The sequence below is a fragment of the Linepithema humile genome, chromosome 3 (assembly GCF_040581485.1).
Source record: "Linepithema humile isolate Giens D197 chromosome 3, Lhum_UNIL_v1.0, whole genome shotgun sequence".
Lineage (NCBI taxonomy): Eukaryota > Metazoa > Arthropoda > Insecta > Hymenoptera > Formicidae > Linepithema > Linepithema humile.
Window position 1 is genome coordinate 17,356,657 of NC_090130.1, and position 14,995 is coordinate 17,371,651.

Here is a 14,995-nt window from a genome sequence, read left to right on the forward strand (position 1 = left end):
CATAATAAATAAATAAGTTAATTATTCAATACATACATATACATATTAAATATAATTATCTTTTTTTTATATTTTATATAATGACTGAAATGATATATACTCTCATTATTTCAGTCATTATCATATAAAATACAAAATAAAGATAACTATTTATTCAATATATGTGTATATGTATATATTAATTAATTGATTAATTAGTTACTTTGTATTTACTACATAAGGATAAAAATAAGAAAAGTATATGACATTTTTCTTCAGCGATATATATAGTATTATATGTATATTTTTCAATTATTATTTTGTCATATTTAGTTTATATTTATTTGACACCTTGTATACGCCTATATGTCTTCTCGGACATTATATTGCAGCCTTGCGACAAAATTTCAGTCGAGGAAACAAGCGCAAGCATCGTTTGTTTACAAACTTCCGATGACACACGTACCAGACCACACGTCAGTGTAGTGAGTTACCGCTACAAACAAATGCGTACACACGGACCTACGCGGCGTAGGCTACGCCGATAATGTCATTTCATTTTTAGTACCATCGAAATGATGGCGCTTTCGCGTCGGAGTTCGGGTCGAGTGAGAGAAGAAGCTTTCTCTCACTGAACTGAGTATAGACATCCTATTTTAAATTCCAAAATAATGTATGCTCGCTTCATCTTCATCTATCAGTCGTTTTTTTTATTTATCCTTATCTATTCCCACTATACGAAAGAAAAAGACAGAAATACTCATAATGCTATGTCCTTCAAATATCGACGCTGTTTGTCACAGCAGGAACCGGTCTATTATATATGCCTATGGTAATACCGCTTTTCGACGAGTGTTATAGTGGGAGGCCAGCTAGTTTCGGATATAATAGCGAATCCCTCTCGGAGACACTGCACTATTGACAATCCAAGTTTTCAAGCTTTGGGAGAGAATAATTTTGGGCGAGATAACATCCGTCTACGTGTGAGGAAAGAAGTGAATCTTGTGATTAAGCGAGCTATCGAGGTAAGCTCTTCTAACGAAATTTTCACATGACTGTGAAAATCCAAAAAAATATTTTTATTAGAACGATATCGCGATTCGTGTTTGTTCGTCGATTTTTTGGCTCATCGAAATTTTCTGAACAAAGTGTTTTGTTATATCTCTAGAAACCGAAAATTCACTGTCTTCTTTATAGTCGTCGCTCTTTGAAATTTTTACTCTGAGCCTCTGAGCAGATTTTGTTTTTCTCATCCAGATATGGCGGTATTAGGTAATTTAAAGTATTAGGCAAGTATGTGTGCATTCGATATTTATTTTCGAAAAAGAAAGTTTTGGTTTCAAAGGATTTTTATTATCCTAGTTTCAGGATCTAATTTGAGATATTAGATGCGTTCGGTTTCTATTAAAAGAAAATGTTTTGTTTTCGAGGATTTTTATTTTAATCTAGAGTTTAATTTCCGATATCTCTGTTTGGTTTTTGTAGACTATTCGTGAAAACATTGCATAAAAAAAGACTGGTCAGAGTGAAAGTCGTAGCAAGCCGTAGTATTAGGTCATTAAGATTTATGAATGAATAATAATTTAATGATGATGAAATATGCAAGATAAAATCGTTTCTTATTTGAACTGCTCAGAAGCCGAAATATCCAACTCCATTTTTTGCAATTTTTGCAATTTTAATACCAAAGTGCATTATTGCTGCTTTTTATAAATAAAATTAATTACTTTGATGATTCTTATCAATATGGCTAAATTCTTTTATTGCTAATAAAAATAATTTACTTTAGAAGCCGTTAATTCCATTGACAGTAATTTTTTTACTTCCAATAAATTTGATAATTTTTAAAATAGCAAAAAATAATAATTTTGATATACAAAATGATATAGTGCTTCTTCAATAATAATTGTCAATTCAAGGAAACGTTTTCGTATTTCTTTGGATTCGTCATTTGATTCAAACAAACGTTTTTTAAGATTTCTTAAATATTTTCTAATTTGCTATTTGCTGTTTTGTATTACTTAAATTAATGGTTAATAAATAATAGTTGCAAAAATAAAATTCACGATAAACTAATCTTTGCTGAAAAGATATCGGAGTCTTCTTGACATATTTTTAATTTTCTACAGTAACATTTCCAATGACTAATTGTTCAAAGATGCTTTTAGATTAATTTCAATAAACATTCTATTATAGTTTGGTCGTGGCACAAACAATCCTTGCCATTTTGCAAAATGATACAACAGGAAGCAGTAGTCCTAAAGAACGCCGTGAAATATTATGGAGCAGACAAGCTGGTGTTCACCGGCCTGAATATGACAGTATCTAAAGGCTCCATGTAAGTAATTGTTTAAACAATGATTAAACAATGTAAAAAATTTATCGTTTGTCAACATGATTGAATTCTGTTTTAAATAAAGTTGTTAATTTAAATTTTTCAAAAAAAGCTCTGAAAAAAATGCTGTTTAAAATTAAAAAGGCGTGTTGCAATCATCAAAGATGATGAAGATGATTATATTGATTCATAAACTTGCGATAGTACTTGCAATTTTTTAAAATTATTTGACAAATACGATACATTTGTATACAACACATTTTTATATCAATTTAATTGCTTTATCCTTTGACTTGATAGAAACAATCTGTAAATTATAATCACGTATTTTCCTACAACATTCGATTGATTAACACGTCAATTGCTGCATTGGTTGTGTTACCACACACATTTATTCTAGAAATAGAGTAAATTTACATCTCTTTAACATAATCTCCTACTATGTTTATATAGGAAACGCGCCTCTGCACGTCAGAAACGGATGAAACGGTAGAATAGTGTTGTCGAAGGACCGCTCTAAAGGGACGTTTTCTTGTGTAATAAATGCTTCTTGTGTAATTATAATTTTGCAAAGTACTTTCTTATTCGTTTTTTCTCTATATATTTATTTTCTTATTACATCTGGTTTTTTAATGTATTAAACAGATATGGATTGCTGGGTCCCTCCGGATGCGGCAAAACCACGTTGTTGTCATGCATTGTGGGAGTTCGACGTCTCAACAGCGATGAGATTTGGGTTCTGGGTGGAAATCCAGGTAGCAAGGGTTCCGGAATACCCGGACCCCGAGTGGGTTACATGCCGCAACAGATCTCCTTGGTCGAAGAGTTTACTACGAGCGATGCCCTCTACTACTTCGGCAGAATCAATGGGCTCGAAAACGAAGAGATTGGTAAGGTGAAAATCGCTTAGGAAAAATATCAAGATTATTGCGTAAGAAATGTAGCATTTTGCATCTCTTTTTTTCTAAACTTTGCATCTGTTGTGTTCGCGTAATGTAAATCATTTTGCGATAACTGCAATTTTTTCTTTCTAAGACACAAGACAGAGGTTTCTCTCGGAATTGCTCCAGCTACCCCGGCAAATCGTCTGGTAAGAAATATGAGTGGCGGCCGGCGAAGGAGAGTTTCATTTGCTGCCATTTTGATCCACAAGCCCGAACTTTTGATTTTGGACGAACCCACTGTGGGGCTGGATCCAATTCTAAGGCAGAAGCAAGTAGATTTTATTTTTTCTTTAGACGCAATGAACCAGAAAAGATAGGAAGATAATATTCGAATATACATTTTGGTTGCAGCATTTGGGACTACATGATAAGGCTCACGCAAGAGGAGAGCATTACGATATTAATGACAACGCACTATATCGAGGAAGCTAAGGATTCCGATAAAGTAAATCTCATTTTAATTGAATCCCATTATTTTTATTAATAGTAGAATTGCAAAAAAAATATTTTATGCATTTGAAGCAACTATTCTTTTTACTCAATAATACAAATCCTAATTTGATAGTAAAACTGTATTTTTTACGCATGCAGATCGATTTGATAAGATGTGGTCAATTGTTGACGGAATTATCACCAGATCAATTATTAGACAAATTTCAATGCTCATCTTTGGAGGAGGCTTTCTTGACATTGAGTCGGACACAAGAAAATATGGCAGTTACGAGTATCACTGAGACTTATAGATCCATAGTAGAAAATACTAAAAGCGATGTTTTGTATCAAGATAAATGTAGACGAACAAAGGTAAATATAAAACGATTTGCTATTCTTATTATTATATTATTATAAGATATGATATAAATCGATATCATTTTATTGTACAAACAAATCAGCTTGTTAAAAATAAAGCGGCATATAAAGCGAATGCGAAATATAAGGTTTCGCGATCGAAAAAATTCAACGCTTTAATGAGAAAAAATATAATTCAATTTTTACGTTATTACTCGTAAGTATTTACTAATATTTTCACTAACGTTTTTGTAAAAAAAGTATTTAAAAAAGACTCCGATTGTTCTTATTCTGAGTTTTTCTATTTTTAATATATTTTTAATTATAATATTAAATTGTTACATATATAAAATATTTTTTTTAAACATTTCAACAATAAAATTTGCACAATTTTTTATAATAATAATTAATAATATGATATATTTTTTAGAGGGTTAATTTTTGTGATTATTTTTCCGATAATACAATTCAGTATATTTTTTGCCGCAATCGGTGGCAATCCGAAAAATTTGACGATTGCGATTGTCAATGAAGAAGCTGGCAATTGCAATTATGGCAGTAACTTCGGTAACGTATGGTACAACGAAAGGATTTCGTGTGTTACTTTGCCAATCTTAGCTGTAAATTTTTGCACAGTTTTGACGATTCTCTCGTAATAAAGGTACAATAATTTAAAAATTAATATTGTAATAAATATATATATTAGTAAAATTGGCATAAATATTATTTTAATACGTTCTTTAAATAAGAAAACGTTATTATTACTTATATTTTATTCTTAGAAATATTATAATGACTTTTTCGATGCAATGATTGGTGTGCGCAACGGAACTCATGTTGGTATAATGCACTTTAACCAAAATTTTTCTGAAACTATGCAGACACGAGTAGAATACTTTATTAATACTGAGGAAGCCGATATTCTTGCGAGTAAGATTAAAGTTAGCCTCGACATGAGTAGTATGTATATACATCATATATAATCGTTTAAATCTTTTTTAAATACATTTTTTACAAAAACGTTAGTGAAAATATTAGTAAATACTTACGAGTAATAACGTAAAAATTGAATTATATTTTTTCTCATTAAAGCGTTGAATTTTTTCGATCGCGAAACCTTATATTTCGCATTCGCTTTATATGCCGCTTTATTTTTAACAAGCTGATTTGTTTGTACAATAAAATGATATCGATTTATATCATATCTTATAATAATATAATAATAAGAATAGCAAATCGTTTTATATTTACCTTTGTTCGTCTACATTTATCTTGATACAAAACATCGCTTTTAGTATTTTCTACTATGGATCTATAAGTCTCAGTGATACTCGTAACTGCCATATTTTCTTGTGTCCGACTCAATGTCAAGAAAGCCTCCTCCAAAGATGAGCATTGAAATTTGTCTAATAATTGATCTGGTGATAATTCCGTCAACAATTGACCACATCTTATCAAATCGATCTGCATGCGTAAAAAATACAGTTTTACTATCAAATTAGGATTTGTATTATTGAGTAAAAAGAATAGTTGCTTCAAATGCATAAAATATTTTTTTTGCAATTCTACTATTAATAAAAATAATGGGATTCAATTAAAATGAGATTTACTTTATCGGAATCCTTAGCTTCCTCGATATAGTGCGTTGTCATTAATATCGTAATGCTCTCCTCTTGCGTGAGCCTTATCATGTAGTCCCAAATGCTGCAACCAAAATGTATATTCGAATATTATCTTCCTATCTTTTCTGGTTCATTGCGTCTAAAGAAAAAATAAAATCTACTTGCTTCTGCCTTAGAATTGGATCCAGCCCCACAGTGGGTTCGTCCAAAATCAAAAGTTCGGGCTTGTGGATCAAAGTGGCAGCAAATGAAACTCTCCTTCGCCGGCCGCCACTCATATTTCTTACCAGACGATTTGCCGGGGTAGCTGGAGCAATTCCGAGAGAAACCTCTGTCTTGTGTCTTAGAAAGAAAAAATTGCAGTTATCGCAAAATGATTTACATTACGCGAACACAACAGATGCAAAGTTTAGAAAAAAAGAGGTGCAAAATGCTACATTTCTTACGCAATAATCTTGATATTTTTCCTAAGCGATTTTCACCTTACCAATCTCTTCGTTTTCGAGCCCATTGATTCTGCCGAAGTAGTAGAGGGCATCGCTCGTAGTAAACTCTTCGACCAAGGAGATCTGTTGCGGCATGTAACCCACTCGGGGTCCGGGTATTCCGGAACCCTTGCTACCTGGATTTCCACCCAGAACCCAAATCTCATCGCTGTTGAGACGTCGAACTCCCACAATGCATGACAACAACGTGGTTTTGCCGCATCCGGAGGGACCCAGCAATCCATATCTGTTTAATACATTAAAAAACCAGATGTAATAAGAAAATAAATATATAGAGAAAAAACGAATAAGAAAGTACTTTGCAAAATTATAATTACACAAGAAGCATTTATTACACAAGAAAACGTCCCTTTAGAGCGGTCCTTCGACAACACTATTCTACCGTTTCATCCGTTTCTGACGTGCAGAGGCGCGTTTCCTATATAAACATAGTAGGAGATTATGTTAAAGAGATGTAAATTTACTCTATTTCTAGAATAAATGTGTGTGGTAACACAACCAATGCAGCAATTGACGTGTTAATCAATCGAATGTTGTAGGAAAATACGTGATTATAATTTACAGATTGTTTCTATCAAGTCAAAGGATAAAGCAATTAAATTGATATAAAAATGTGTTGTATACAAATGTATCGTATTTGTCAAATAATTTTAAAAAATTGCAAGTACTATCGCAAGTTTATGAATCAATATAATCATCTTCATCATCTTTGATGATTGCAACACGCCTTTTTAATTTTAAACAGCATTTTTTTCAGAGCTTTTTTTGAAAAATTTAAATTAACAACTTTATTTAAAACAGAATTCAATCATGTTGACAAACGATAAATTTTTTACATTATTTAATCATTGTTTAAACAATTACTTACATGGAGCCTTTAGATACTGTCATATTCAGGCCGGTGAACACCAGCTTGTCTGCTCCATAATATTTCACGGCGTTCTTTAGGACTACTGCTTCCTGTTGTATCATTTTGCAAAATGGCAAGGATTGTTTGTGCCACGACCAAACTATAATAGAATGTTTATTGAAATTAATCTAAAAGCATCTTTGAACAATTAGTTATTGGAAATGTTACTGTAGAAAATTAAAAATATGTCAAGAAGACTCCGATATCTTTTCAGCAAAGATTAGTTTATCGTGAATTTTATTTTTGCAACTATTATTTATTAACCATTAATTTAAGTAATACAAAACAGCAAATAGCAAATTAGAAAATATTTAAGAAATCTTAAAAAACGTTTGTTTGAATCAAATGACGAATCCAAAGAAATACGAAAACGTTTCCTTGAATTGACAATTATTATTGAAGAAACACTATATCATTTTGTATATCAAAATTATTATTCTTTGCTATTTTAAAAATTATCAAATTTATTGGAAGTAAAAAAATTACCGTTAATGGAACTATCAAAAAATTACCTTTTTTAAAAAAAGGTAAAAAAAAAAGGCGCCATGTACACGCTCTTATCACAACTAAAACAAAACAGTATTGTTTTACTTTTCAAAAACATTGTCGTATATATTAAACCTTTCAAAAAAACCTGTCGTATAGGTATATTAAAATTTTCAAAAAAAGCTATCCTATATACTTCTTACAAAAAATAGTGGTATCAGAAAATGGCACCAAGTGGGACTAAAGAACTATGAAAAAACTTGCACACTATTTCTATAAAACTCTTCTATAAAACTCTTGTACATAAAGCTTGTATATATAATTAATTATATTATATACTATATTTTATCATATTTTACATGTACTATACTATATATACTATATATATTATTAGATATACTATATATATTATAAAAAAAATTTTTAAATATTAAAAAAATATAAATATTTATTAAAAAACGCAAAAAAACTTGGCGCTGCTGCAGTAAACTACATGTTAATTTCATTACTTTGAGGTGTAGCAGCGCCAAGTTTTTTTGCGTTTTTTAATAAATATTTTTATTTTTTTAATATTTAAAAAATTTTTTTATAATATATATAGTATATCTAATAATATATATAGTATATATAGTATAGTACATGTAAAATATGATAAAATATAGTATATAATATAATTAATTATATATACGAGCTTTATGTACAAGAGTTTTATAGAAATAGTGTGCAAGTTTTTTCATAGTTCTTTAGTCCCACTTGTTGCCATTTCCTGATACCACATTTTTTTGTAAGAAGTATATAGGATAGCTTTTTTGAAAATTTTAATATACCTATACGACAGGTTTTTTTGAAAGGTTTAATATATACGACAATTTTTTTGAAAAGTAAAACAATACTGTTTTGTTTTAGTTGTGATAAGAGCGTGTACTTGGCGCCTTTTTTTTACCTTTTTTTAAAAAAGGTAATTTTTTGATAGGTATTATTTTTTTTTTTTTAATATTATATATACGACAGTTTTTTTTATTTAATATATACAACAATTTTTTTGAAAGATAAAACACTGTTTTGTTTTGATTGTAATAAAATTAACTGGAAATAATAAATATTGTTGGAACTAATTTTGTATACATAGAACAGAAATATTAAACTTTGAGCTATTTAATTTTATTTATTTTAGACAAATCATATACTAAAGTCTCTAAACAATTGTCACATAAGACAGTGATAAATGGTGTGATTGTATAAATTTTAATTTTACCATACATTCTATTAAAAAAGCACATGTTTCAAGACTTTAGTGTATGATTTGTCTAAAATAAATAAAATTAATTATCAAGGTTCAATATTTCTGTTCTATGTATATACTAAATTAGTTCTAACAATATTTATCATTTCCAGTCAATTTCATTTTGTGTTTTACAAGATTTTTTGTTTAGTTTATGTTTATAATCTTTTTTCTATGGATAAATAAAATTCAATAATATACCTAAAATATGATATAAACATTTTTTTACACTTAATTCTCTGCCCACACTGTGATGTGGATAATTTTGTTGTCAATCATAGCGTTAACTACAGAAGGCGACTTATGCTATATTTTTTAAAATATAAAATTGACTGAAAATTACAAATATTGTTGAAACTAATCTAGGATACTCAGAACAGAAATATTAAACTTTGAGCTATTCAATTTTATTTATTTTAGACAAATCATCCTCTAAAGTCTCGAATCATGTATGAATAACCTGCAAAATAAAAAATTTTTAAAGGTGTAGTAGATACTTACTAAGGCATTCACATTCACCAACATATCACTTATTTCATTTAATACGAATTTCTAACAAATTTGGTCACTCGCACTACACTGCTCTGGATTGATAAGCAGTCTTGAGTGTGCACCAAAGTAACAGAACAATGTAGTGCGAGTGACTAAATTTGTTAGACCGAATTCACTATTATTACTTTTTGGTAATTATGCAGAATACCCACGTCACCTCCGATTTTGACCCAACTGGTCTCATTCGATGCGTTTTTTCTTTTAAAAAAACTTTTTCCTTTCACTAAATTGTCGCTCTGTCCCAGGAGACGAGATATTAAACGTCAAAGTTGACGACTTTTCAGGTTAAAAAACCTGTCACTTTGACGAATTATAGCGATGTGAGCATACGCTGCGGTCAGGCGCGCATGCGATGTAACAGAATTGTGCGCGAAGTATAAAATATATTTTCGATAATCATTAATTGCAAGTTGCAAACCCATATAAAATAGTATAATTATGGACCTTGCTTTGCGTAGACACAGGGTATTCCGCCCCCCCTGCGGGGGGGCGGACCCCCTGTATAAAATAAAAATAATAAAACTTTCGTGCGTATTCCAGAGCGGCATAGATTGCTTAATCTATCAAACTAGCTTTAGCATTATATATTTTTGCAATCCAAACTAGCTTTAGCATAGCTAGTTTGGATTGCACAATGGGGGCGGAATACCCTGTGTCTACGCAAAGCAAGGTCCATAATTATACTATTTTATATGGGTTTGCGACATGCAATTAATGATTATCCGCGCACAATTCTGTTACAACGCATGCGCGCCTGACCGCAGCGTATGCTCACATCGCTATAATTCGTCAAAGTGACAGTTTTTTAACCTGAAAAGTCGTCAACTTTGACGCTTAATATCTCGTCTCCTGGGACAGAGCGACAATTTAGTGAAAAGAAAAAGTTTTTTTAAAAGAAAAAACGCATTGAATGAGACCAGTTGGGTCAAAATCGGAGGTGACGTGGGTATTCTGCATAATTACCTACTTTTTTATAACACTTTCTGATCTGAAAGGTTATGTAAAAATGTTAAATCATAAGCGCACGCAGCGCGGCTTCTCAGCGCCATCAGCGCACCTAACGTCAGAAATCGAAAACTGGACATTTTAGCAGGACATTTTAGCTGGACATTTTAGCTGGACATTTTTATCGTATTATTTTATAGATTTCGACTTTGGACTATTATGGATAACTTTTTTTCTACAGCACCTACAGTAAAAACAAGTATACTTTTCTTATATAATTTGGGTGTGCGCTATCGATTGAGCCTATTATCAACTCAATCGGCCCAGCCGTTATTGAGATCCGATAATCTCGGCTCGTCTCAACTTTCGGGCTCGCGTAAAGATACACGGTCGGTCTTGCGCTGCGCGTGAACTTGGCGCGAGACACTACCTCTTGAACCTCTTGATTAACGGCTTTTAAAGTAAATTATATTTATTAGCAATAAAAGAATTTAGCCATATTGATAAGAATCATCAAAGTAATTAATTTTATTTATAAAAAGCAGCAATAATGCACTTTGGTATTAAAATTGCAAAAATTGCAAAAAATGGAGTTGGTTATTTCGGCTTCTGAGCAGCTCAAATAAGAAACGATTTTATCTTGCATATTTCATCATTATTAAATTATTATTCATTCCTAAATCTTAATGACCTAATACTACGGCTTGCTACGACTTTCACTCTGCCCACCCGAGTCGAAATTTAAAACCTACTATAAACCTCATACATGGTTATTTGTGCCTCTAATAATGTTCCTTGACCTACAAGTTCTATCTTGAAAGTGTTATGTCTTCTTTTGGCCTTTCTTTAATCTTGTTGTCCTAGAAAAACCGTTATTTTTATTGATGTTAAACATACAATTCCTACTTTCGTTCTTACAACTCCTACCTCTTTTGAATTTCCAAATCTTATCGAAATTTCTAGCAATAAAAATATTAATATTCAATCTATAATTGAGTTCAATTTCTATTATATCAGATTAATATAATAAATGTTATAATCAGAGGCGGACTGGACAGGAGAGATACCGAGAAATTTCTCGGGGGGCCCTATGTTTTTGAGGACCCCAGTGGCCCCCAAATCCAATTTTTTTTTTAATTTTTTATGCAAGAAATTAATAATCTAAATTCTAAATTATCAGATTGCGACAGTTGAATAACAACGTGCTTTCCTTCTCTAACCAAGATAGCGCTGAGCACGAGTTAGCGTTAGTCAACTATCTGTAGTGCGTCACTGTCTTTCGTGTTCTCCTTTCATTTTTTTTTATAATTCGTCTGAAAGGTTATGGCAACTGACAATTTATAAAAGAATATTTACTAAAAGCCAAAGAAATATTATTTTATTATTAAATAAAATACATGCACTATACATGGTTATTTATTTTACGTATGCTACTTTACTACAATACAAAAAAATTTACAATAAAAACAACAACAAACAAATTAAAGGACAAAATATCTCCAAATTTCATTAAAACACGTTTGACCTTGAACTAAAAAAATTTTTTGCCGCGGCGCTTTAGAATGGGGGCCCTTTTTACAAATTTTCTCGATGGGCCCTGGTGTTCCAGTCCGACCCTGGTTATAATATAAAATAAATAATAACAAATGAATAGTAAAAAATATTTTTAAAAATTAAGTGCAACTCAGTATTATATTTAGTATTATAAATAACTAAAAATTTATTCGAATAAACAAAAAACAATTAAAATTCAAAATTTTATTTAATATTTTATTACATATCTGACCTATAATTCAAAATTATTTAATATTCTATTACCACATTTACTTTATTTATATTTAATGCATATCTTAATTTCAATAAGCGCAATACATTAATTATGTAATTTACTTAACTGCAGATAGATATGTAAGAGATAAGTGAATATTATTTATATAATATTTGCTTATAGTAGCCTATTTACAGTTAAGCAAATTATAATAATTAATATATTGTTTATTGAAATCAAGATACATTAAATGCAAGTAGAGTATATGAGATATAGATTATTAAGTAATTTTGAATATTTATTTTCTAGAAATACATATTTATAGAACCTGAAGCCTTTTTAGAGGTTCTCAGTAGATACTCTTTTGAGCTTCCACATGGAAAAAACGGCAATAAGTAACAATTTTTAGTATCAAAGGAGGGCAATAGCCAATGTAATGTTATATCTATATATATGAATTAAAGCTTACATTGGTTCTCCAAATTCGACAAAACTTGTAGGTTTAATCTAGGCTAAAAATTTCGACTCGGGGCAGTCTTTTTTTATGCAATGTTTTCACGAAAAGTCTACAAAAACCAAACAGAGATATCGGAAATTAAATCGAAAACAAAACATTTTCTTTTAATAGAAACCGAACGCATCTAATATCTCAAATTAGATCCTGGGACTAGGATAATAAAAATCCTTTGAAACCGAAACTTTCTTTTTCGAAAATAAATATCGAATGCACACATACTTGCCTAATACTTTAAATTACCTAATACCGCCATATCTGGATGAGAAAAACAAAATCTGCTCAGAGGCTCAGAGTAAAAATTTCAAAGAGCGACGACTATAAAGAAGACAGTGAATTTTCGGTTTCTAGAGATATAACAAAACACTTTGTTCAGAAAATTTCGATGAGCCAAAAAATCGACGAACAAACACGAATCGCGATATCGTTCTAATAAAAATATTTTTTTGGATTTTCACAGTCATGTGAAAATTTCGTTAGAAGAGCTTACCTCGATAGCTCGCTTAATCACAAGATTCACTTCTTTCCTCACACGTAGACGGATGTTATCTCGCCCAAAATTATTCTCTCCCAAAGCTTGAAAACTTGGATTGTCAATAGTGCAGTGTCTCCGAGAGGGATTCGCTATTATATCCGAAACTAGCTGGCCTCCCACTATAACACTCGTCGAAAAGCGGTATTACCATAGGCATATATAATAGACCGGTTCCTGCTGTGACAAACAGCGTCGATATTTGAAGGACATAGCATTATGAGTATTTCTGTCTTTTTCTTTCGTATAGTGGGAATAGATAAGGATAAATAAAAAAAACGACTGATAGATGAAGATGAAGCGAGCATACATTATTTTGGAATTTAAAATAGGATGTCTATACTCAGTTCAGTGAGAGAAAGCTTCTTCTCTCACTCGACCCGAACTCCGACGCGAAAGCGCCATCATTTCGATGGTACTAAAAATGAAATGACATTATCGGCGTAGCCTACGCCGCGTAGGTCCGTGTGTACGCATTTGTTTGTAGCGGTAACTCACTACACTGACGTGTGGTCTGGTACGTGTGTCATCGGAAGTTTGTAAACAAACGATGCTTGCGCTTGTTTCCTCGACTGAAATTTTGTCGCAAGGCTGCAATATAATGTCCGAGAAGACGTATAGGCGTATACAAGGTGTCAAATAAATATAAACTAAATATGACAAAATAATAATTGAAAAATATACATATAATACTATATATATCGCTGAAGAAAAATGTCATATACTTTTTTTATTTTTATCCTTATGTAGTAAATACAAAGTAACTAATTAATCAATTAATTAATATATACATATACACATATATTGAATAAATAGTTATCTTTATTTTGTATTTTATATAATAATGACTGAAATAATGAGAGTATATATCATTTCAGTCATTATATAAAATATAAAAAAAAGATAATTATATTTAATATGTATATGTATGTATTGAATAATTAACTTATTTATTTATTATGTATTAATTACATAAGAATAAAAATAGGGAAAGTATATAATATTTTTTTCCAATTAGATATATAGTATTATATATACATTTTTTAAATAAAATATTTTATCATTTCTAATTCATATCTATTAGACACCTTGTATAAGTCTATTTCGTCTCGTATGTACATCATACATTCATCATATATTAACAGACCACACGTGTAGTAAATTACGAACTAAAAAAAATACGTGTTTCTTAAAATCTGCAAGCTCACGATAGATCGTTTCTGACAATATTTCTTACAATTTGCCAGCCCACGAATAAATCATCTTTGGCTCTCTTTTTTCTAAACTGTCAGTTGACATTAGGTTGCTTCTGACTGCATTCATTAAAAATTGTCAGTTCACGGTAGACCGCCTCTGACAATATTTGTTACAATTTGCCAGCTCACCAATAAATCGTCTTTGGCTATCTTTTTTTTAAACTGTCAGCTGACGTTAGATCGCCTCCGACTATATTTATTAAAAATTGTCAGCTCACGGTAGACCGCCTCTGACTTTTCTAATTCTACATCGCCAGCACACGTTAGATCGCTTCTAGCTTTTCTAATTCTACATCGCCAGCCCACGATAGATCGCCTCTGGCATTTCTAATTCTACATCGCCAGCACACGTTAGATTGTCTCCGATTTTTCTATTTCTACATCGCCAGCACACGTTAGATCGCCTCTGGCTTTTCTATTTCTACATCGCCATTACACGTTAGATTGTCTCTGGCTTTTCTATTTCTATATCGCCAGCACACGTTAGATCGCCTCTGGCTTTTCTATTTCTACATCGCCAGCACACGTTAGATCGCCTTTGGCTTTTCTATTTTTACATCACCAGACAACGATAG

General features: G+C 31.1%; 1 long non-coding RNA gene and 1 pseudogene across 2 annotated transcripts; one reads left to right on the forward strand and one right to left on the reverse strand.

The window, feature by feature from the left end:
* The first annotated feature begins 857 nt into the window (after nt 1–857).
* Nucleotides 858–5,030, forward strand: LOC105672184 (ABC transporter G family member 23-like; annotated as a pseudogene).
* Nucleotides 5,031–5,633: 603 nt separating this feature from the next.
* LOC136998553 (uncharacterized) lies at nt 5,634–13,373 on the reverse strand. Of its 2 annotated transcripts, none has more exons than XR_010889136.1 (3): nt 13,123–13,373; nt 7,044–7,185; nt 5,634–6,593 (listed from the first exon to the last, which is right to left on the reverse strand). It is a non-coding gene; the product is annotated as an uncharacterized lncRNA (long non-coding RNA). The 2 variants fall into 2 exon arrangements; XR_010889135.1 differs by lacking the exon at nt 13,123–13,373 and adding an exon at nt 9,355–10,985.
* Between the last annotated feature and the right edge of the window lie 1,622 nt (nt 13,374–14,995).